We start from the raw sequence: 26,359 nt of genomic DNA on the forward strand, positions 1-26,359 counted from the left end.
TGGTTTAGCCCTACCTCCAATAACAAACCTTGTAATAACATAGTAACAACATGATAATAACATTGTAATGACATGATTTTTTTAACTTAATGTCAAACTGGGTAACCTTTGCACTAATTTGCGAAAAAAAAGTATCTCTAAGCCAGAATAAAGGTTGGAGACTGTGGTCAAAAGTTTAGGGTATGTAATGACCAGAAAAGACTAATGAATCAATAGGATGATTGTTAAAATACCTAAGTTATGATAAAATGCATTATAACGGAAGGTAGACACACCAAAACCCCCTTCATTCCCTGCCGCAGCAATGCAGAAAAAAATCATGTTGACCCACTTCACAGACACACAGGATGCAATGTACACATTTTTTTCAAATAAAATCATAATCTAATTTTATACAAATTCTTTTAGATACAATTGATAGACGTATTAACTATTTTCAGACCATTTTCCTCTCATGTTTAAATAAAAAAAAAAAAAAACTGACATTATACAATTACTATGGCGTCAGAGGATTTTATTATAAAAAACGTAACATGCAAAATATTTCAGCTCTCTAGTAGTATTGCCACCTTAGCACACACTGCCTTCAATCAATTAAGCATGGAGGGCTCTTTTCATATAATTAGCCCCTACCTAAAACACAGATTGCTTAGAAGAATACAACTCATTGAAAAAAATCGACAATCTTTCAGTTTTTGTAAAACTCAGTTATTGACAATCTAATATCGTTACATCCTCAGTCTCTACAGCAAAAAAAGATTGGACCCTCTTGATGACAGTCAACTAGCTGAGGAGTTGACAGTGTGTCAGGTTCGTATACAAGAGGATGTATTAGATGGTTGGGACATTGGACTTGTGCCAGAAGCCATGTGGCCCACTGTATAAAATAGATTTAGATTTGGATTTTATGTTCTCCCTTTCTCGGTCAAGCATAGGGGTGAAGAGTAAGGAATTGTACACACGTAGGAGGAAAGGAGACAAGTTCATAAAAAGATGTGGTTTTGATTTGGTGAATAATAAGCATTATTTGATAAATATATATATATCTTTAAAGAGCATGGTTTCGGCAGGTACAAAAGCAGCCCCGTGGAAAACATGAGCCATATATGAATCTATCCTAAAAATAGCTCTACAGTCGTAGGCCGCGGTTACTTAAAAATTACACAAAATGGAAATGTGCATTTGTACAGTTGGAAACAACTTACGAACAAATTCTTCAACTTACGATTGTCCGGAACGTAACTCGTTCCTAGGTCAGGCAGCGTCTGTACATTTTATGTATGTCTCCCAAATAATATTTTAGGATTTATAACTTCTCTGAACATGTAGTTGTCAACCTGCACTTATTCTTTTCCATTCGCATCGTTATGATTGTTCTGCTTTCCAGTAATTATTTAAATTGAACAATAGTTTCAAGGATTGAATTAGTATGTTTGTCATCCAAAGATTATAGCAAGCTTTTTAGAGGAATTTAATACTGGCATTGAAACAATAATTTAGAACATACAAAGTAAGGTCAAGAAAATGTAATGGCTAAGCAATGCTCTAGAGCGGTGGTCGGAAACCACCGGGCCTCAGGTCGCTTCCGGAGCGTGGGTAGTTTGGTACAAGACCACAATCAGAAAATGTAGTTACATTATTTTTTACCTATTGTTTTAAGGACACTGCTACATTTCAGACTGAACTTTAACCAGGACTTTGAGGTTGTACATTTGTACTAAAATCAGTGTGGTCTGCACGGGCAGGCGCAGTCATCTTGTTAATTAATGAAGCAAATCAAATGTTTGCCCTTATAGCCAAACAGCATCGAGAATGGTTAACTATGTCACACTAGAACGTAAACAAACTTGCTGCCATGGAAAAAAACTTTTGGCAACGGAGTTGTGGGATGCATAGATCTCTAAATCAAGAACACTACAGAGAAACCACATCACACTAACAAACGTTTTGCAGGGTTGGTTTATTTATTGAGTTTCCAGATTTAATTATTTAGCGAATCGACCTGATGTTTTGTGTTAAACGTTACGATAGCGACCAGTGTTGCTATTAACATGTCTGCCTCACAGTTAAGAGGTCCCAGGTTACTTTCCAGCTACCGGCTTCCTTGTGTGGAGTTTGCATGTTCTCCCTGTAGCATTGGGCACTCAGATTTCCTCCCACATTCCAAAAACACGCCCACGACACTCGTTAGGTTAGTGGAAAAAGAATGATTTTGGTGTAAGTTATGAGGACATCTAAATAGTCCACATGACTATCTAGTGGATTTACACTATTTTTATTATTGTTGTTCGTTTCATAAATGTTATTATTGTTGTAATTATTATGGTCATTATTATTTTAGGAAAATGCACAAACATGTTTAATGCTGCCCTTTGGCCAGACCATGAAAACATTGTCACACAATGAACCAGTACGTGCTACAGAAAAGGTTGCCAAACACTGCTTTAGAATGCCTTTCTAACATGGAATGAAGGTAAAGGTGAATCAAGTCCAGGAAGCGTGCAAACACATATGCAAACATGAACAAATCCAGTGACTGCTTGGGGAGAGCCACTAGCAGCTTGACCCGATTCACCTCATCTGCATTGAGCCATGCACCTCGCCCATTTGACGTCAGAGGGAAGCCATTTCACAAAAGACAACAAGGTTATTCCTACACACAGTGAAGGTTGCCGTGCATGCATTCCCTCCCGAGTTTGTGCAAGTTCAGAGACTAAGACTCTGCATCTCATATATCAGCACTGTTTGCGCCGTGTGCGGCCAGCGCGCTCATCTATGTCAGAGAGGATTCCCCTTTGCAACGGTTACACAATCTCCCAGGGAGGGGCTGGGGGTGCTGGGGGTGCTGAAGGGGCAAGCCGTCAGTCTGAGCGTCACAGGAGTGCTTTCACACATGTACAATTTGGCAACACGACACACTTCCTTGTATGAAACAGGCAACTTGTTAGATGACGACAGAAACGAGACATACATGGTCAGGCCAACAGAGGCGGAAGAAAGAATTTCTCTTGGCGCACCTACGTCCTTGCAACCACTTCCCACTGCCCATGCAACTAGGATACACCTTCCTACACTCTTTGCTGCATTCTCTTGGCCACCACCTTAACCCCACCCATCAATACCACTTGCTCCATCCACAAGTTTTTTTTTTCTTTTTCATTTATTGTGTCTTCTTAAATCCTCAACCCTGATGCTGACGCCATCCTCCTCCACAGTCGGCCCACGCAGTCCTGTGGGACGAGGTATGACTCATTTGCTCTCTCTCCTTCCTGTCCTCGTTACCTACCTACCTCCCCTACGTTTCTGCGGATCCCCTTCAGTCTCTTACCGCCGCTCTCGCTACAGTAGTTAGGATCTATGTTTAGTTCTAGAAAGCGTTGCCTGGCAGGGCGTGCGAAAAATGGGCGGTGCGACAAATGCAGCACTAAAATAGAGTTTAAAGTAAGGTTGTTACATGTATACCAGAACCCTTAATACATTCACTGCAGTAGACATCGTATTTGACAACTGAAATCTATTTGTTCACCATCAATTGCAAATATGTTCTTACAGCGTTTTCAACTGGTAAGTGTGAAGCGTATCAATAAAATAGTTGTCAGGTTTTCTTTTGATATACTGCATTTAATATGAAAAAAAACAGTTTTGTGTTCACATAAACATACTCATTTGCAATCAATAGCCCACATTAGCAGGCCCATTTTCAACAGTATTCAATACGAAGATACTGTATTCATTTATGCTGAGCACTGGCTATAACAGTAATGACAAACAAACACCAGTAATTGGCACAAATTCTGTATTACACTTGAAATAAAGAGAAATTTTGAATTAAAAAAAGAGTCAGTAATAAATCTTGCCGATTATCAAATAACGGAAAACAAACCTTAATGGGAATTGCTTACAATGGTAGCAGATTTTGCTTGCATGTCATCACAAAAGTAGAAAGGTGTTAGAATACTTTTGGCAGACTTTAACATTTTGTATGTTCAGGGCAATGAGTCGCACTTAGGGCTGCCACGATTAGGAAGTTATAGAGGCATGAATTGTCACTCAAAAAAAAAAAAATCACAATTGATGAATGAACTTAGTAAATGTACAGTTTAACTTAAAAACTGAAAAAAATTGCAAAGCTTGGTTAACAAGACATGAACTTAAATATGAACTTGTAACCTTAAAATTGTTTTGACTGGTGTGTCGTAAAGCTTATCAAAATTGTACAGCATGATTCTAAACACTGGTTTGTCAACCTAGTAGCAATGTACCGTGTAATACTATCTATTAACATGCACCAGTTTATACAGTCTTGTTTGTATTTCGTGACTCGTGTGCAAATATCACGTATATCCAAAATACTAAAGTGGTGTGTGGTTTTAAACTAAAAGTTTTGCCACCATGGTTATCACATAACAGAGTGTCTGCTTCCGCGAGTGCGTTGCTATGCATTTACGTAATTTCCATCAAGGGAGGTCACATGTTGGGGTAGCAGAGAAAAACAGACGGCAATTGCAAAAGTGAAAAATATTCACAATGAGCCGAATGTCATACTTGCGACAGCACTAGTCACACTTGTCCAAAAAAAGTTACATTAAAAGAAAATCAAACCAAAACTGTGAAGAAGACAGCAAATTTTCGTAATAAGAGAAACGCATTTTCGAAGTATGAGACAACACAAGGTTTGTTGCAGAAGATGCTAGTTTTCACAATGAAAACCATGCTTATTTCATCTTGAAATATGAAAACTCAGATCACAATCATAAAACATCTGTATAGTCATTCCAAAATGCAACATATTGGCATTCAGATACACTGTTCCGGTACAAAGCCTTCACGCTGAAAATGCTGGTCTACTAGTGATCCCCAAGAGCAAAGAAGAGATCTGCTGGTTCGAGAGAGTTCTCCATTCGGGCCCCGGTGCTGTGGAATGCTCTTCCTCCTGAGATTCGATCTGCAACCTTAGTGGAAATGTTTAAATCTAAGCTTGAAACACACTTCAATTCTATAGCATAAGAATAACCTATATTTTAGATTGACAATATAAGGGGATGGTGTCATAATAGTCTGTGGTTTGCAATAGTCCTTCATCTGTGCAGCCCTTTGAGACTCTTTGTGATTAAGGGCTATACAAATAAACATGACTTGACTAAAAGACATGAGGGAAAAACATTGCAATGCTCAGCAAATGTTACCTATATAGAGCAAGTGCAGGGAAATAAATATGGAATCACTCAATTCTGAGGAAAAAGAATTGGAATCAGTGCATTTTGAGTAGAATATAAGGACATACCCTATCAATTTTGTTTCCTTAATTGGGTACATCGTGAGTCAGGAATTTTTAAAAAAGTGCAGTTATCACACTTTGGACGGCTTCTGGACTAAGTGGATTTGATTGAGATGTCCTGAGACCAAAGACAGGATCCTCAAACTTCTTAAAGAAGGTAACGACTTGTATGGTTGCCAAAGATGTGTGCTGCTCAAAGTCAGCTGTATCGAAGATTTGTACGAAGTAAAAACAGCATGGGAAGGTTGTTGAAGCTAAGCGTACTGATAGGCCAAGGAGAACATGAAGGCATCAAGACAAACAACCAAAGGCCATATAGATAGATAGATAGATAGATAGATACTTTGTTCATCCCCGAAGGGAAATTCACATTTCCAGCAGCATCCCTGAGCTGAGAACAATCGAGAACAATCGAAAATAACACGGGAGCTGCTGGAGTGGCTGCCATTCGTGACGGCGCCGGAAGAAAAGATTCAATTTGAATCATGTACAAACAAACAAACAATTGAATCATGTACAAACAAACAAACAAAATATTCATGTTTCAATAAGTGGAGTGTTAATAAAATGTCTTGACAGCAGAAAATGCACAACAAGACAAATAAGGAGGAAATGGGGGGAAGTTGGAGTCAATGTATGTGACGGAACTGTGCAAAATCACCTAAAGGAAATGGGATTTTCATATAAGAAAGCTAAAAGGAAACCATTGTTGACGCTAAAACACAAAAAGACAAGACTGCAATGTTTGGGGATGATGAACCAATTTTCCTTGGAGAAAGACGCATGCAGTCAATGGCATGGCCTGCAAATAGCCCAGATCTCAAGCGAATAACTTATGGTGGAAATTGAAAAACTTTGTCCACAGCAAAGCTCCGATCTGCAAAAATGATCCGGCAACAGCAATCAAAGAGATTTGGCACCAGATTGATGAAGAATACTGTTTGTCTATAATCAAGTCAATGCCTCGGAGACTGCAAGCTGTCACAAAAGCCAAAGGTGGTGCAACTAAATACTAGTGATATGTTTTGATTTTTATTTCTTTGTCGGTTTCATTAATCCATATTTTTTTCCTCCAAATTGAGAGATTCCATATTTTTTTCCCTGTGCTTGGTCTATAAAAGTAGCATTAACAGACCACCTCAAAGTTATTATTTTTATTCATTTCTTTTAGTGTTTCTGAATGCCAAGGAGTTTTGAAAGACATTTTTTCATGCTTTTTATCGGAGTTTGTTCCACAATGTCGGAGTGAATACTCGTCCAAGACTGATGATTCCATGATTTTTGCTTGGGGTTGTATATACCTTATGACTTTTTTCGGGTTTTTGTTGATGCTAAATGTTATTGCACTTCTTTTCACTGCACTTGTCATGAGGAACTATTCTAATTAATTACATTATTATTATCATTATTTTTTTAATGACTTAGGCCAGTTTCTAAGTACAGTTTTAAATGTTTTGCCTATTCACCTTGTTAGGGTTTTTACTGTTTTTCTTTTTTACCTTTATTACATGTGAGAAGAAATCAAGAGTGCCCGGAGGAAACCCGCACAGGCACAGGGAGAGCATGTAAACTCTGCACGGGGAGGCTGCAGTAGCTGGAATCGAACCCTTAAACTCTGCACCATAGGGCTGTGAGCTAACCATTCACCTGCCGTGCCGCCCACCTTTAAGACATTTTAATCAAATTAACGTACTTTAAAATTATACACATTTAAGATGATAATTGCTATCACTGATACAATTGTAGACTACATTAGGTGGAAAATTCTCATCCCCAAAAAAAAAAAAGTCCAATAAAAGAACAAAAACAGATTTGGTTAAACCTGCCTTCTTGTGTCGTGTATGATTATGAATATGTGCAGCATTAATAACCTAGAGCCAGCCAATGTACGTAACACAAAAGCCAATTAAGAGGGTGCATTCACCGTTAGCATTACATACACTGTAAACTATAATGATGACCTCATGAGTGGACTAAAAAAATCATTTGGTATACAACAAAAAATAAAAATATAAAATAAATTTGTACTTCATACAATTGACCTTTTAGTTCTAAGCATCACAACTTCTATTTCAGTCTTTTTGCACACTCGGTAGGAGGTGAGAAAGCCGGAGGAGTGGCGGCTCAAGAGTGAGACAGGAAGAGAGGGAAAACTTCTCAATGATGAAACAATCCTCGCTGTTAAGTGATTGGACCGACTCTCCACCAATCGGAGGACCAGATCCATGGCAACAGCCTCTGTTGCCAAGAAAAATCCAGTCATATCCTTCAACACCCCCATATTTTTTTATCCAGTTCCTCACCCTGATAACCTCCATATGCACCCACTGACTTTCTCCTTTCCCAAATTTCACGGCAGCGATCAAATGGTATTGGGTTTATCATAGCTTACCGCCTTAACGTTACGGCTAAATGACAGAGACAAAAACAGACCCACACGCACTAACCAAACATGCCTTGAAGATCGTCAAGACTAAATGAGGCTTAAAAAGTGATCTGAATGTGATTCATTCATAAACAGTCATTTAAATGTGCTGCTGTTTCGAGTGTCTTGTCCCATTCACAGCTGTACCATCCAAGATGCTTTCACACAGTAAGTCACAGTTAGATCCTCCGCTGACATTACAGGCTGTGGTTGCCAAGGTATTTATCACATACCTCCACATTCTCTGACCTATTGGCTTATGATTAATGTTTGTGGGTTAAAAATAAATACTGCATATTTACAGTGTTTTAAAAAGTACTAATCGAGTATTGCATTTTCCCGACTGAGTCGCATTTTTTCAGTTTGGCTGGGGTTGCGACTTATACTCTGCTAAGACTTGTAAGTAAGTAAAATTATTAACATGTTATCATGGAGTTTTACATTTTTTTATTACCGGTAGTATATAATTTCACATGTTGTTTTCACACTTAAGCGCAAGAAGGAGCTGTAGCCTGTGTTAATAATTTTAACCTTGCCCTGTCATTTTTCGAACGAGAAGAATCATCCCCAAGGGGAGGAGTTGTTTTCCGATAAAAGTGACACAGAAGAAGACGATATGATTGGATTTAGTGATTTGAAAATGATAGTTTTGTAAGCATGTTGCTTATGCTACAGTTAACTAAACAACTCAAGATGTTACGTCGGCACCGTACCGTATACCGTACAAACTCATCCAGCCTGTTCTATTTTACTTTAAATTGCCTTTCAAGATGAGATGTGTGTTTTTGGAGTAAGTTTATATCAAATTAATTTCCCCCCAAAATGAGACATGGCTTATACATGTTTTTTCCTTCTTAATTATGCATTTTTTGGCTGGTGTGATTTATACTCGAGAGACTTATAGTCCGGAAAATTTAATACATAGCCTTGATCATTACGGGCACTGAAAAAGCTGCGGTCAATCATGGACAATTCATCACATCCACTACACAGCATCATCTCCAAACGGAAGAGCAGCTTCAGCGACGGACTGCTGTAACAGTTTTGTTCCATAGACAGACTGAGGGGATCATTTCTTCCTCATGCCATGAGGCTCTTTAACTCCACCCCGGGGTATAAAAGCCCACATTAAACCACATCCCCACATTGCACATTGCATATTGCATATTACCGTATTCTTATTACAGTGTGTATTTTATGTAGCAATATCTAAATACACTATATCAACACGTTACATTGGGTATTTATGTATTAAATTCCTTTTACTTTAATATTGTTTTATTTTCAACACAAGCATACTGCTGGAAGTGTGAATTTCCCTACGGAGATGAATAAAGTATCCATCTATTACATTATCAACTGATTTTTTTCACAAAACTATTCTTCACAGTATTTTAGCTTTCAATTGCTGTGAACCGCCTGCTCCTCAACAACACAGATCGATATCGGCTCAGTCAATTCCCACGATCAGCGCGCACGCTAACCGTGGGGTAGTCTCGAGTGTGATGGATGAACTCCGTAGGGTAAACTGGGAAGAAAATGGAATAGCACAGCCATCAGTCATCATTGAAAACCGCTTGCTTCTAGAAAACTACACTCTTAGTCTCCTGAATTTTAGCCTGGATTTGCTCACATTTGGGGCAAATGCCTTGTGATAAGGCTCTTATTATGGATATCTATGAAACGATTTCAAAGTACAAAACCATTTGGTTTTAATGCTATATTTAAATTTTAAAAAAAAAATCTCAAAGTTTTTTGAATCAATATCCTAAGTCCAACTTGTTCACATATTAAATTCTTAAACCTTTCACAAAGTGCCACTCTGGGAAGTGTGATCAAAGGCACGTATCCAATATTTGTAACAAACCAATCATAGTCTCTGTAGTATTAAAATCACCATATTCTGGACTTTTTATAGCCCATTACCTGGTTTGCTTACTACAGTGTCAAGTCAGGTCATGTTTATTAGTATAGCCCTTAATCACAAGGAGTCTGAAAGGGCTGCACAGACCACAGACTTTTGCAAATCACAGACTATAACACCACCTCCTGATCTAAAACCTACATGAGGGCAAAGTAAAAACTCAAAAACCTCAACATGAGGAAAATGAAGAAATCTTGAGAAGGGAGCGCCCATGAGGTAATGACCAGGCTGCAATAGTGTAACGAACTTTAGTAGCTAGCCATTTTACCTGTAGAATGCAGTCGTCTGCAATCCTTTTTTGTTGATTTTAAGTTTTTAAATCAGTCCTCTGGCGCGTGTAATATTTTGCAACATATCTCCATTATTGTGGGGAGGAACACTACACGTTCTGTGCCCAATTGAAAGGAAAAACTGATCTTTTATAATCCCTTTAAGTCTCTTGCAATGCGACTAGATGTGCCCCAAAATTAGCCAATGAGAAAGCTGCAGAGATGACTGAGACATAAGTCCATCCATAAAGCAGAATTCAAAGAACAGAGAACACCGGACAGTGGTCACCAGATTCCCTGTGGGATTGTTAAAAAACAAAGGTCCCGCTCCCAAGAAAGTCTGCTTGAATTTATTTTATTTCCACTTATTAGCTTTTTTTACTTTACATTTATTAAAAATAAGTACTGGATCAAAGCAGTAGATACATCTGTAAAATAGATTGAGTATCAAATCCCCTGTAATTGTTAAGACATGAAACTGCAAATAATTGCTGTGTTTAGCTAAGCATACATGTGAAAAACCAAACCTGATGAATGCAGGTATATCTTTGTTAAGTCTCAAGTTTGGAGAAGATCGGGGAAGATCGCCACAACGCTAACCGTATTTCGTCCCTTTTTGAATCATTGATAGCTGCCGAATAGGAGTTACCTGTTGCGGCTAACTACGGCCATTGAGATTTATAATCAATTGTAAGCAGGCAAATAAAAACTGGGGCTATCTAATCCAGCATCTGTATAAACTACAATGACCGAATGTATTAAGGGTTTCTGTCGAGGCTTCAGGTTAGACAGTGTAAACCTGACTTAAAGGCAATTACAAGAAACGAGTTACTCCAGGGGTTGCCATTGATTATTTTCTTCCCTCCCACCCTTGCCTCGCCTCTTGAACATCGTCTTTTGTGCTGTCTTTTTCCCACGCACTCACAATTAGTATGCAGGCAACGGGACAGCCAACTACCTGGGAAGCAGTCAAGTTACAAAAATCAAAAACTTGGGAATATGGTTGAGCTTTTCAGGGAAAATGCACATTGTTTAACTATTAGCCGTGATAATGTTATGTCAATGCACCTCACAAAACTTGCATTCAGCCAATATCAAAGGTGCCATTTCAAAAGATCTGAAAAAATAACCAAGTTGAAGTTACTGTTTGCTTGATCTGCTTGCTGGCTTCTAAGACCCTCCTGGGGATCCAAGAAATTTGATTTTGATCAACTGACCACTGTTGTACAAGTTCCATATTTGTATGGTGTAGAATTTTAGTCACAGTCTGGCTAACTCCCGGATCCTTGTCACATGTGGTCGAAAAGCTAAATGTTTTTGCAATACAGATTTCTTTCTAAGTTGATGTTTGTTTTAACACCTGATAGTTTTGTAACATTAGCAACAGAATGTAAATTCACATTCATCATTAAGGGTAATCCTATCAAAAGTAAAATTATCATTGAAGTGTAGGTAGAAATCAAACAATAACTGGTACCAAAATTCAGCTTGCAGATATTTGACGGCCTGTTATAAGCGTCATCATTTTGTCTTGGGTGAAAAAAATCGTGTCAGTCGAAATACAAAATTCCAGCGAATCTTACTACATCGGTATTCAATTTAGGGAAAGCCATGTAAACGCACTGTGTTCAATTATGGCCTTAGTCTAACTTCAAAAAGTCAGATTGAAATGGGTGGGTTAGCTTTTTTTAATTTCAGATTTCTCATTCTTTGACACCTGCAATTGAACATTAGCTTTAAAAATCAGTTATCATTTTACTTGACCACTAAAGATTGGTATCGGCCTTAGAAAAAATATCTCAAATGATAAGCCTATTGATGGTATATGTGAGGTAATTGTTGCAGAACCAGTTATATTAAAAACAAAAACAAAAAACGAAAAAAGGAAAAATTGTTAAGACAATGAATGCGTGTGTTCAACTTTAGAGGTTGCTTTGTATAACATTACAAAAAAACTCAAGATTTTCCTTCCTTAGTTATAAGCTCAATTTTGATTCACATGGCTATGCACCTTATTGCATTTTTAGCAAAAACGTAATTTAAAAAACTTTGCTTGTGACAGTAATGCCAACATCTGGCAAAACTGGGGATTTTGACACATGAAGTGAGTATGGAAGCTGTAAACGTCTTCCAAATTTCGCCTTAAAATTGAATGTAGATTTTAGCCAAGTAGCTAAAAATGTCTTCTGAAATAGGGTGAAAAAAGAACAATTTTACAAGGTTATAAGAATGAAAAGTGAGCTCTTCGAAGCCAGGTCTTCCCAACCTGAAACAGTCAATGAAGACGCGTTACTATTTATAGCCTCAGAATTTTTATTGAAGAGAGCTCTTCAGTTATGCTTTTCTCGCCTCTCGCTCACTTCTTTGTTTCACTGATGTCCGCATTTTTGGTCTCAACAGACAGTGAAAAGACCGACATAACTGTGTGGATGCATATTGTCTCTGCAAGATCACATCAGACGCATGCGTGTGTGGCTCACCACATAAAGTGCCATGATCACTAGCCACTGTTGTACCTCCAAGCTAAGATGATCATTGTGGATATGCGTCAAGGTCTCTTAACACAGGACTACCCACATGCAGCCTTATGTAAGCGACGATCTTAACCCGCTTTGCAACAACCCTCCCCTCGCTCCTTGACGTGACAGCATTGCAGGATGCCTTCTTGCGCTGTGACCACCTCCCACCGACCTCGACCCACACGAGGTACTGTGGAAGGGAATTCCTCATCAACTTCGCCACAAATTAGCAAGACTCCTCAAGACTTTGGGCTTCAAATGTGATGAATAGCTTGTATTAACAGTTCAGTTCACCAAGTACTGCAACAGTAATTCAAACCTTTAATGCTTATTTAAAAGCAAATGGTACAAGAGAAAAGTTGTTAGGTCAAAACAGTATGTTACAAAATAAAAATAAACCTGCTTGGAGCAGATGCAAAATGGTATTCTAACTTTGTAATTTCAAAAGCATACCAAGAGAAAAGACATCCTTACTGTATGAGGTCATCTCGATGATTTTTCAGACAAGCCAGCTCGGGTCAAATCGTTTTTTAAATCACAGAAAGAGCATCACAACAGGAGAAACAGCAGCTCTGGACCGGAGTTAACTCTTTAACTTCATTTTTTTCAGCTGGCGAGTTCCACAAGTTCAGCACTTTGAACTTTTCTCCTCACTACAACTTGTTTTGTTCTAATGTTGATACTTTTTTTCCTCTCAATGAAACACATGTCTGCACCAGGACATGAAAATCCTCACTCTGGCTCGCTCTTTTACTCTCTCTTGCCAACCTGTGTACCGTTTGCAACGCTGCCGTGTCTTGCAAACCCTCCCTTTCGCCCGGATTCTAGCTCGCTTGCTCGCTCTCCTTTCTCCCTCCATTCCTCCCGCCCTCGCACATCTTGTTTGCTCTCTACTCTCTGTGCTACAATATAATTGCAGTGACAGCCAAGTGAAGGGATTGTGAGCAACCCAGCTGTTTTAAAAGGCTACATGAATCAATCACTAAGGTAGCTTGGATATTAACTACTTTTAAGCATTTAACATCAACTAATCACGACTGATCAATACCATTTTGTAGAGGGATGCTCTGGTGGGTATTTTGAATAGCCAGAGTCCATCTACACTGTCAGATCATACCTTGATTTCAACATCCACGGATATTAAGGGTAGTTCATATTAAGGATTGACCGATATATGCTTCTCGAAGGCCGATACCAGTATAAATTATTAGTATTAAGAGGCCAACAACTGATATTTGGAGCCCATATTCATATGCTGTAAAACAGGGGTCGGAAACACATGGCTCACGAGCCATACATGGCTTGGAGACAAAATTGACACTTTGAAATTTTTCTCAATGTCGTTCCAAACTCGAGGGACCAACTGTCCAGTATATATAGGACAAATTTTTACTACAGTTTACAGTCAAGGTGTCACACCAAAAAAACCCTATTTGGACTGGAAATCGCAAAGGAAATCCTGTACATGGAAGCTCATTAAATAATCCATGCTCACTGTATAGACTCTTCATGATTCTAACCAACCTTAAAAAATTGTAAACATTCTGAAACACCAGCAGAGCACTCGGGCAATTTGATTGGCGGAGCAGTAGGGATTGCCGGAGCTATGCACAGAGCGCAAGCACTAACTTTCTTGCTCTGCGCCGGAGGTAAATATCTTAGGATCCTTGTTTGCATAATGTTGTGACACTTTTACAAGAGAACTTTGCTCGCACCTTGAAAACATTATTTACAATAAAATATGACGGTCAAAATGGGATTCAATACTCTTGAGTATGTGTAGGGAGAGACACATTTTAAATGGTACATTTATGGTGGGCACAGGCTCTGGCATTATTATTTCAAAGATCTTATCAAATGTCACACAGTGAATTAAAATGCACTGAAGAATAAGCTTTTGTCTTTTTTAGCAATTTTGTTGAATTTTGTCTAATAATATATGATGTGGCTCATTCCCCCCAAAATATGTAAATGTTTAGCTTTTGAGGCCCTTTTAGTCAAAAAGGTTCCCAACCCCTGCAGTAAAAGCTTAAAAATTGCTGTGAGAATTGCAAAAAAATGAAAATGCAAAAAAAAATGTATTAAATAATATTTGTAAGAAATTAAAATAATATTTAATAGCTCCCTGAAACTTTTTACATTATATTAACAACTTTTTACAATAAAAAAAAATTCCATACAACCAACATTACTTGAAAATTACTTTAAAAGACAAGTGCAGTTTGTCAATTTCAACAAAGCTCGCAAACCGAAAAGTGTGTGTACACTCCTGTTTTAGAGCCAGAGTGATAAACTAAAGTTATGGTAACAGCTAATCACTCAGCTTTCTACTCTAGTGGGCTTTTTATGCTCCCTTTCAATCACAAACGCACATGCTTGATTGACAAACAAATATTATGGTAAGAGCAGTCAAACATGACCAGGGATAAAGTGGACAGCACTCAAACGAGCAGGGGCATGTCTATTGCATAAGTATGTGTAGCGCATTCCAAGATGGGTCAGAATTACGTTTTGCAATGTCAACAAAAATTAGACAATATCAGAACATGTGAACTGAATACTATACTTTAACTCAATTATTCACAGGGACAAAATTATTTAATAAACAAAGAGCTTAAGATTTGTTTTCTTGCGTGTGGGGTGGAATGCCTTTATCTCACATATGCGCATCACAGGTCACAGTGACAACTCCCCCCAGGGCACCAGCCAGACCGGGGCCGAGATCCAGGACACCCCACACCTGGCAATTTAGTTTCAAAGAAACCAGCGAGGGAACAAGAGGTCCAGACAAACGAGCAGCACTGGGCCAAATCCTGGCCCGCACGCAACCAAAAAGGTTCTGATCCAGTCCCAGCTTAACAAGCAACCACAGAACCTTGCTTGACCAGCGCCCAAGCCTGAGCGAGCCAGCGGCCAATCCAGTAGGGCACAGCCAGCAACCTCAAAGAAGCCCCAAGCCACCAAAACTAAACCATGGCTTTAACACATCTCGTGGTCCTTCTCCCAACCGGGTCTCCAGGCTTTGATTGGACAGTCGAACCAGAACCACAGTCCATCTCAAGGTGCTAGGTATTGGTGTGACATTATGGGGGGATTGCATCACGATACAATGACTTAATAATAAAAGCCAATATTTTTTTCTGCCTAAATAGTGCCAGTTTGTGATCTCAACGTCAATCTTTCTTTGTTTGAATTTCTTATTCTAGGTTTGTTTGGTTTTCTATTCCTTCTGTAGATGATTACTAAAAAAAAACTCCATAAATCTGTGAGTGTGTCTTGATTAAAGTGCGTATATCAAAAACGTTGAAAATAATTCACTCGATGGTGTGTGTAGCCAACCTTCAGATTAACTGAAAAAACATTTTTCCTTAAATAATGATCTAAAAACATATGTGATACTCCAAAAAGGCAAAACATATTTTGAGTAGAATAAACTCGGTTCTTTAATTTATTTGGTCAATAGAGTATTGGTTAAAATAATTTATCCATTGCCCAAATTTTCACAACACTATCAAGTTATGCGCAGGATCCACCTCCAATATTGTATTCCGTTTTGTTTCTGTAAAGTCTTATCAGTGGGTGACGTTACCCTCCTCATTACTTTGTTTTAAGGGAAACGAAAAAAAAGTTGAATTATTTTAATGTTCCTGCGGTGCAAGATTTTCAGGTCCCTTTCATGAGCTGTCCCGCCCAGCAACCATTCGGGCATGTTCTGTGTCAGCAGATGTAGAAAGGCTATATAAATAAAATAAATTAAGTGAAGGGCGGTGGACTATGATATCACAGATAAACCGTCAATTATGCTAAATACCTTCAACAAACCAGAAACAATAAGGTCGACATAAATATCTATTTAAGAAAACAAAAACGTTCTTATTAACAATGTAAACAACTATTATTGTAGAACTGACTTAAGAGAAAAGGAAGCAAACAGTTGCAAAGTGTCTTAAGCTCTTCAGTCCAAATGTCATTTAACAAAATGCATCTCTAGAATGAGTTAAGATGATTCAATTAGTCTGTGAGGTTAGCTGCTAGCAAACTAGCTGACTGAAGCTTGGATAGGCAAAGAGAGCTGTGAAAGCACGGAGCGAATGAGCAGGCCACTCAAAAATAAATTTTACAGGTCCGTATACGTCATTGCTCGGGAGTGTGGCCAGAAGTATCAAACGAAATTCATTAAAGCATATGTAATTCAGAAAGAAAGGGATCCACTTGTGACTAAGAGAGGAAGTAAAAAAAAAAGACTGGCTTCTGATTTGCTGTGCTCTATTTTAACCGTTTCTGTGTTCATATTCTCTTGAGGGACACGCCAAGTCAGGGCCAGGACAATCCAACATGTTGAATATCTCTGATTTGCGATCAGGGCGTCCTAAACACCCTCCCATTCGCCACAATTGACTGTGAGCAGAGGATAATCAGTTAAGATTATCTTTTTGAGGTCGGCTCGACTCACCGTGTCCTTAGGATCGCCAGGAGGGGCCAAAATTGAACAGATACTGCTGCCGTATGAATCCCGACTAACAAAACCTAAAATAATGCCAAAATTCAGGTTTCAAACAGGTTATTGTCTACAAGTAAATGAAGTTGCTCTTGCATGTTCTGTCCTTCTCGGGTTCAAAGATTTTTTACCCAATATGTCCAGGATTTCTTAATTTAAGATTTGTCAAAAGTATTTTATGTTTTGTTTTCAGTAAATCATGTATTTATAGCTGCATGTCTCGTAATCATTAGGGAAGACCAAGTGAGGTGCAACTCTGAGCAAACTGAACCTAACAAATTTTAGTACAGAGTGTCTTGACTCTCTCAAAATTTCTGATCACCCAAACCCAGCACAATTTCAAGACACCCTGTGCCAGACTCAACAAAGCAACACCAGACCACAACAGTCCGTCTATTTCACAGTAGGTTAAGTGTTCTTTTCATGGTACACACAGGCAAACAGGCAAAATTGTTTGCACCCTTATGCTTAAGACTGATGAACGCACCATCATTGAAAACTCTAGTTTGGTGACACTGGAAATTTTCTGAAACATGTCATGAAAATGATCATGACGATTTTGTCAACATTTGTTTATGTGCATAAAACTGGGTCAGTTGATGATGGATTTGCTGAGCCTTCCTGCGGTAGGAACGCAAGTACATCTCAAGTAGAGAACACTTTATAAATGAAATTACTCTGACTTTCAATGCAATGTGAATAATAGGTTGTCTATCTTGGATGCTTGCTTCAATCGTCGAAGAGTCCTTATGCCCCCGATAATCAAATAGGCGCCTTTGCATGGCTGACGCCGCTATCGGCGTGCGAGTGTGAATGGGTTAGTGTGAAATACATTGTGAAACACTTTGGAGGGTCTTCTGTGACTTGAAAGCCTTATATAAATGCAAACTATTTACTATTTATCCAACAGAACTTTGCAGATATAAGCTAAGCAGAGACTTTAACTTCTAAATTTGCTTTAAACCTGATCAAAGAAACAACAAAGAAAAAAAAGGGGGAAACATCAGTTTGAGGGTATGGGTCTGGAAAAAAAAAACATTTTAAAAAGAAAAGGAAAGAGTAAAGATGGAGACAGTGAGAGGAGAGGGGCGAGGGAAGGGAGCAGCAGCAGCAACACCACGCATGGTGCTCTGGCAGAGATCTATAAATAGCTCTTCAAATCTCACTAGAAAAAGCCACTATTCTTCCGCTGCTGAAAACAAGGCATTCAACGGGAACACACGGGCAGATATTCGATAGCAGGTTGACAAACGCCAGGTGGATATTAGTTACGAATTTCGATGACATCACATCTACAAAAACGCTAATTTTATAACGAAAACTTTCATGTCAGCCGCCTTAGCCTGTATAAATTATTCATTGTGCAAGTTTCGTTATGAAAAGCACCATGACACAGTGCAGAGTATGGCTCCAAAGACCATTGCAAAAAAACATTCAACAAGGGTCAATGCTTCTATTCTTTGGATTGGTAAGATTTAAAATATTTTGATGTAGGATAATGTTCCAGTACCCACCATGACAGAAGTCTGAAATAGGGAAATTATACATGATATGATATGTGAAGGCTTTGAGTTTCCTCTCACTCTCGTGACTCCTGGCACTAGTGGGGGGACAATTCTAAAATACATTTTCAATTTGATCAAAAAGTAAGCCTAATATTCACTTACAAATAATTTCATATCGCCAACAAAAAACATTGTGAGTTGCCCCTAATACTTTTACCCACTTTGAATTGTCATGATCCTCATATTGTCGTACTGTCAAGTCTCAATAAAAGAATTTGAAATAAAAAATCCTCCGGAAAATTAGGTTAGTTCTGATGCACTTACAAATTAGGCCAGTTTCCACTATAGTCTCCAAATACTTTGTAAGTATTTGCCTATTCATGCCAAATCTTTTCATTTTATTTTTCCTTTTAAGGTCTGTATTACACATTCATTCTGGAGTACAATGTTCAATCCCGTTGTAAACAATGTTTAATATGTTGTTATCAGTGACTAAGACAATTATGAGTCTAATGGTGGAATAGATGGTGGAGATTACATTAGCATTACGCACAAAATAGATGTAAAATTTTGACACAGTAGTTTGGCTAGCATTTCACTATGAAATAAACTAAGCTCAAAAATCCACAGAGTGTGACTTCCCAGATTGTTTTCTAAAAAAATGTATTTACAAACTTATTTCTAACATAATTGGCCTTTCATCATGAAAGAAAGTAAGATCATCAAAAAAATCAAAAGCTTAAGTTCTGAACATGAGGTATATTACTTCAAAAATGAAAATGATTAATAAACTATAAAACAATTTATCTATTAAAAGGGACAATGTTAAGATTATATTTAGTACTTATTGGTAATAAAATCATCCTTTAAAAAAAAAATATGAAAAAATAATATTGTATAATATGAAAGAAACTAAAATGCATGGCCATTTGAAAAAGCCTCTTTTTTGAATATTCAATGGTCAGGATATGTTTCCTTATTTTACATAAAAAGAGGCACACCAATAGGGAGCTGACATGTTTTTCCACCATCTCGGTGCTCAGGGTTCCCCCAAAAACCTTGTGAAAGGCTGGGCAAAAAATTAGAAGAAAACTTATGTGGTTTGACCACTTTGTTGTATTCTTCCTTGTGCTTTTTAGAAATTGTTTGATTGGACAACACAAAACAGCGACATCTAGTTGTCAAATATTACACAGTGTCCAGCTGTATGGAATTTGGGATTGCGTTACTACCGCCATATCTTGACTTTAAGTCATGATCGCAGACTTAGTCAGATAATTCATGCTGCTCGTGCAAGTAAGTGCATTTCTTAGACGCACCTGAATACACTTCTTTTTTCCTCTTTTTGGAGGTTTGGGTTGGCGATTAGACATTAGTACTAGCAGGCCTTTTTGTTTATGACACCCTTTTCACACTCCACTGACAAATAGAATTAAAAAAAAAAACATGCAGGGATGAACATGATGTATGTATCTCTCCAGCACTCCCTCCGGTCCGCAACTCTGCATTCCTCAAAACTAATATGTTCTTCCCTGAAAATCTCTGAATAAAGTAAGATAAAAGCAGACAGGCGCAGTGGAAAATAAAGCATAAGGGCTCTTTGAACTGGGTTGGGCATTGTTCACATTTAATAGAGAAAAATATCGATCTTTTCAAAAAGACGCACCCCACTTTTAGTAATCGATCATTTGATAATCGATTAAGTGTTGCACCTCTAAATAAAATCACTTAATTTGAAAAATTACTTATTTGAAAATGATATTGGCTCAGACAAAAAAATAAATTAATTACGAAAGTAAGATCAAAGTCAAGAGAAGATTTGAAAGGTTGAAATGGACATTCGGACCAGATTACGAGTGTTAACTGAGAAAATCTTGGAGGCACAAAGAGGGCTGATGTAAACACATGGATGGGGTCCCTGGATTTTACTAATGTTTGAGTTAATGCCAGTTATTCGCTTTGGTTGCTGCTCAGTTGCTGACACAGATAAACAGGCGCGCAGTTCTTCGAAGCAGCATCTAAGATCACCACAACCATTGGCAATTTTTGTCAACATATCCCTTGACAGTCAACCTTAAAAACCCATCTTTTGTCCTCATTGGAAATAAATTATTTTTTCCGAACTCCGTTGGTTTGGCGTTTTGACTACTTAAGGCCGGCTTTATTTGCTTGCAGGGACGAGCACTCCCTTATACCCCACCCACAAGCCCCCATTCCATGGACCTAATTTGTTCTGCCCTGAACAGCTCTGATAAAAGTAAAAAAAGCAGATGGGTGAAGTGAAAAAAAAAGAATAAGGGCTCTTTGAACTCAGTTGGGCCTTCTTTACCAAACATCATGAAGAATATATTTAACTTTCAACTTTTCAAGGACACATCAAAAATGCACCCAACATACAACAACAGACAAGTTGACCATCCATTAGGCATTATACCTCCAAATAAAGTCAGTTTCATACTAATTCAAAAATGATATAGGCTTCAAAGGACAAAACAAAGAGTTCAAAGGGGCTTTATGGAATTTAGAACTTTTTAACTTGCTGATGCCGTCTTCTGGCTTCTGTCATCATAGCAGACTCTGTCAAGCTACTTATGTTGCACGCAAAAGTATGTGCATTTCTTAAAAGCTCTTAAATAAACTTTTATTTTTACATATTTTGTGGGATTGAAGTTTCTTTTATCATTTTCTTGCCAACATAACAAAAAAATACTGCGGTGTTGAGCATAAAGTGCCTGCCTAGTGATCCTACTGTACTTCCTCAGAAGGCTGACGTCCTTCAACATCTGCAAAAAGCTCCTACAAATGTTCTATGAGACTGTTGTGGCAAGCGCCCTCTTCTATGCGGAAGCGTGTTGGGGAGGCAGCGCCAAGAAGAAGGATGCCTCTCGTCTTAATAAACTGGTGAGGAAAGTGGGCTCTGTTGTGGGCACAGAGCTGGACAGCCTGACAACTGTAGCTGAGAGACGGGCACTGAAAAAGCTGCGGTCAATCATGGACAATTCATCACATCCACTACACAGAATCATCTCCAAACGGAAGAGCAGCTTCAGCGACAGACTGCTGTCACAGTCTTGTTCCACAGACAGACTGAGATCATTTCTTCTTCATGCCACAAGGCTCTTTAACTCCAACCGGGGGAGTAAAAGCCCACATTAAACCACACCCCCACATTGCATATTACCCTTTTTTATTACAGTGTGTATTTTATGTAGCACTATTTAAATACTCTATATCAACACGTTACATTGGGTATTTATGCATTATATTCCTTTTACTTTATTATTGTTTTATTTTCAACACAAGGATACTGCTGGAAGTGTGAATTTCCTTACGGGGATGAATAAAGTATCCATCTATCTATCTAATGTGTCCCACGGCCGGAACAGCTTTTGTTAAAGAAAAAAGTTAGGCAAGGTGAAATATATATATATATATATATATATATATATATATATATATATATATATATATATATAATATAATATATATAATATAATATATACAGTGGAACCTCGGTTTTCGAACGCCTCTCAGTTCGAACAAATCGGAGTCCGACCAAAAATTTCGAGATATTCTTGCTTCGCTGTTCGGTCAAAAAAATCGGAGTTCGAATGCCGGTAATGCGTGAGTGCGTACGCTAGGGTGCGATACCGAGTGGCGTACGAGTGTTTTAGCCCCTTATTGTGCCTCCGAAGAAAGTCAATGCAAGCGGCAAAGTAGCTAGAGGTGAAAAAAGAAAAGTAGTGCGTACAACTATTGCATTTAAGAAAGAAATAATAGCAAAATATGATGGAGGTGTGCGAGTGTCTGATCTTGCTAGGGAATACAGCATGGCTAAATCTACGATACTAAAGAATAAGGAGGCTGTGAAATCTAGTGATGTGGCTAAAGGCAGTGAGTGCTATAAGCAAGCAACGGCCGCAGGTTTTGGAAGAGGTTGAAAAACTTGTGATGATTTCCCTCTCCCCACCGTCCACCTGCACCTTCTACTGACCACCACAAAGGTAAGAAATCCTATTCATAATTCTTTTATCCTTTTTTTTATTTTTACACGTTCATGTTAGTGTAATCTTTCGTACGGAAGATTACGATAACGCGAACGTACGATTAGCCTGGGTTAGCTTTACGTTAAACATTCAAGGTAAACCTTCAGGGTGTTGGAACGGATTAAAACGATTTACATTATTTTTAATGGGAAAAATGATTTCGGTGATGGAACAAATCGATTTTCGAACAGGGTTCTGGAACGGATTATGGTCGAGAACAGAGGTTCCACTGTATATATAAAACAGCTCTTTGAACTCAGTTCAGCATTGTTAACACATACTTAATAGAAAAAAAAATATTCTACTTTTTAGCGAAACATCAAAAACGCACCCCACTTCCAAATGATCCATAAACTTAAGATCAAGGATGAAAGAAGATTTAAGAGGTTAAAATGGATTATCCGACTAAATTCAGTGTGTTGACTGAAAAATCTTGCAGCCACAAAGGAGGCTAATTGCGCTACAAAGTTTGTGAACAAGGACATGGGGTTCCTTGATTTGACAAATGGTTGGTTTGAATATCAGTTATTCGCTCTGGTCGCTGTTTGGTTCCATGTTACAACGTGTTGACATAGGAAAGCATCCTCTCAAAGCAACAGCACCGATCACAACGATTGGGGAAATTCCGTTAACATGAATCGCGACAGGCAACTGTAGAAATCCTTCATGTGTCTGAACTTTGAAACTGAAGGTGTTCGACTTACCTTTTCTTGGCTGGGTCGAATACAAAGTCTTGAAGTAGCCCTCTACTCACTCACTCTCCCCCCCTTCTCTCTCTTTCAAGTCGAGTCTGTCGGGAAGCAGATGGTCGGTGTTGTCAAGAACCGGGACTGTTTGAGATATTAGCCACACACAACCACAAGCTAACAATAGCTAGCACACACGGTATAAGATCCTCAGCGCATAAAATTAGCCAGACGCGCGCACGCGCACAGCGCACCTAGCTAACGTTAGCCTGCTAACTGGCCTTTTCTCTATAGCTAGGTAACAAACTCAGTCATTTTTGATACCAGTAACCAAAGTCAGCACACGCGTTTTAGGTGTACAAGTTATAAGGCCTCCACGATGTTGGAGGCGCTAACGGGTTGACATTAGCATAGCTGGCCGTATGCGGCTGACTTACCAGGGGGGCTAATGCTAGCCGTTCGGTAGGTACTGGTGCTGGTACTGGTGGTGCTGGAGGTAGTTCGCTGTGACCCCCCGGGCTGTCAAAATAGCACCGTGAGCCGACGCGACAGGCTCGCTGTTGTGACTCAACGGCGAGTCATTTTGAGATGGCAACAGGCCGAATCCACGAGGATTCCAAATGAAGATAAAGTAAGATGGGGGGTGGGAAAGAATTGCGATTTCCCCCCTCCTTCGCCGACTCAGCTCCGGTTTGTGAGTGTGTGTTCACTTGTGTCGGCGTCACTGTTTCGCCCACACCCCCTCCTCGCTCCACTGTCAGTTTCCGTCAGGCAAGTCAGCCGGTGCGGTAGGGGGCGTGCTTCCATTGTAAATCCTTTCTGTTACAAACCGAAAATCACTTCTAAGCAAAGGTCTCAAACAGGGTTGGGTGGGGTTACTTTAACTTGATTACTTTCAATTACTTTTGGATTAGTGCAATACCAAATATGCTATTAAAAGACAAAAGAAACTAAAAATGAATAAAATTATGACTCACAACACGTGGTAAGCTTTCTCTCCTGGCTTTGATCTCTTTGATCTCCGGCAAAACTAACATAAAATGCGACAGAAACAAAATGAAAATAAATCCAAACATCATTTTTGCCGTTCCATGAATTCCGTTACTCCCCAAGCCTGCGCAAAATTTAGTAATTTTATTCATATTTAGTAATTTTATTCATATTTAGTTTATTTTGTCTTTTATTAGCATATTTGGTATTAGAGTAATCCAAAAGTAATTGAAAGTAATCAAGTTAAAGTAACCCTACCCAACCCTGCTTATCAGCCTGTATATAAGATGACGTCAGTGTTCCAATTTTACAATTTAATGCTGTAGTGCAGTAGAGGTATGTATTGGGTTGGTTTGTGTCGTATTTTGTTACCTTGATTTCTGCAATATTATTGAACAATTGAACAAAATGAAATAGTTATGTGTTTGTATCTCTCGTGACCAAATGCATTAGAAACAGGGTTGGGTAGGGTTACTTTAACTTGATTACTTTCAATTACTTTTGCATTACTCCAATACCAAATATTCTAATAAAAGAAAAAGGAAACTAAATATGAATAAAATTGACTCACAACACGTGGTAAGCTTTCTCTCCTGGTTTTGACCTCTTTGATCTCCGGCAAAACTAACATAAAATGCGACAAAAACAAAATGAAAATAAATCCAAACAGCTTGCCAACATCATTTTTGCGGTTCCATGTATTCCGTTACTCCCCAAGCCTGCACAAAATTTAGTATTATTTTATTCATATTTAGTTTCTTTTGTCTTTTATTAGCATATTTGGTATTGGAGTAATCCAAAAGTAATTGAAAGTAATCAAGTTAAAGTAACCCTACCCAACCCAGGTCTCAAACTCAATTTCCTTTGGGGTCCACCGGAGCTCACGTCTGGGTGAGGATAGGTCAAATCGTGTCTTCCCACTATAAAGATCTTAAATGTTTCACACGTCTCAAATATACTTTTTTTTTAATTCCTTACACAAAATAAGATTTCCAAAATTGAAAATACATAAGGAATAAATTTGAAATTAAAGGTGAGGTTCATCGTTTGAGGTGTCCTTAAAAAGTAAAAATGTTTTTTTCTATTGTATGGTGCAAAAAACATTAGGTTTGAGGAATTGGGCAGGGGGAGTGGAATGCTCTGCCCTCAGATTCAAACCACAACCTCAGTAGTAACTATTTGAATCTAGTATTAAAACATGCTTATATTCTATAGTTTATGTGACCTATATTTCATGTTGACAATGTATGTGTACCATACCTGTCAACCTGTAAGGTTTTGCCGTACAAAGTACATTTATTATGCATCTTAAGACGTGTACGACGTAGAAGAAAATCTGTACGGAAAAACGTGAATTTGTCAATTATGGGTACCATCAGGTATACACCGACTATCACAAAACGGCAAATCAATCAAATCAAATGAGTTCGCCGCGGAAGCCTCTATCTCGGTATCGGGTTTTTTTCCGTTACAAACATAGCAAGCAGTTTGATGTAGTGAAAGGAAGTCCGTCTCTTTTTAGAGAACCGGCTTTTTTGGCTCAACTCATTAAAGAGAGCCGTCTCTCAAATGGCTCACTTGCTTTGAAGCATAATACTACGAATTATTATGTTGTATAAAGAAGTTCAGAAAAAAAGGAAGTATAAAATGAGAAAATGAAAAAAGAAGGGTTTGTGGTTATCCCTTTAATTAGTATATTACCAACAATAATTTAAGATGGAAAATGAATTCATAATTTGAATAAGAAAATGTATTATTCTACTTAATTATATTTGCATGTATTTTTTCCTTCTACAGTGAACGTCCAAGCTACTTCATTTTTGATTTTTTTTTTTTATAATAAACCTCATTTATGTCGAGCAACTCAGGATCCCTCAACAAAATGTTAATTAACAATATATATGATATAACGAAACACATGTACAATATAACATGTTAAACTATATAAATAAACACGTTTGAAAAAAATATGGTGTAGGATTATTTTGTATTTTGTAAGGGAAAATACGACAGTTTGTAAGGGCGTGGAGCCGTGAAGGTTGACAGGTATGGTGTACAGTTTGTTGATGCCATGGCAACATCCATTGTAGCCTGGTCATCCTGAAAGGGGGATTACCTCATGTGTCGCCCCTTCCCAAGTTTTTTTTTCTTTTTCTCATGCTAAAGTTTTGAGTTTTACTTTGCCTTCATGTAGGTCTTAGATCAGGGGATAATGTAAT

General features: G+C 38.3%; 1 protein-coding gene across 11 annotated transcripts in view; it reads right to left on the bottom strand.

Moving 5' to 3' along the window:
- r3hdm2 (R3H domain containing 2) overlaps window positions 1-23,913 on the bottom strand; it is a 53,998-nt gene extending 30,085 nt beyond the window's left edge. For 10 of the 11 annotated variants that reach the window (XM_088338804.1, XM_088338813.1, XM_088338809.1 and 7 more), the window contains exons 1-2: window positions 23,588-23,913; window positions 23,169-23,254 (exon numbers count right to left, since the gene is read on the bottom strand). The gene's annotated coding sequence lies outside the window, so the exon portion shown is untranslated. Of the gene's footprint in view, window positions 1-12,889; window positions 13,219-23,168; window positions 23,255-23,587 lie in introns of those variants that run through there. The other variant, XM_088338803.1, reaches the window with a different exon arrangement.
- Between the last annotated feature and the right edge of the window lie 2,446 nt (window positions 23,914-26,359).

The sequence above is a fragment of the Urocampus carinirostris genome, chromosome 6 (assembly GCF_059441175.1).
Source record: "Urocampus carinirostris isolate Australia breed hairy pipefish chromosome 6, RoL_Ucar_1.0, whole genome shotgun sequence".
NCBI classification, from domain to species: Eukaryota; Metazoa; Chordata; class Actinopteri; order Syngnathiformes; family Syngnathidae; genus Urocampus; species Urocampus carinirostris.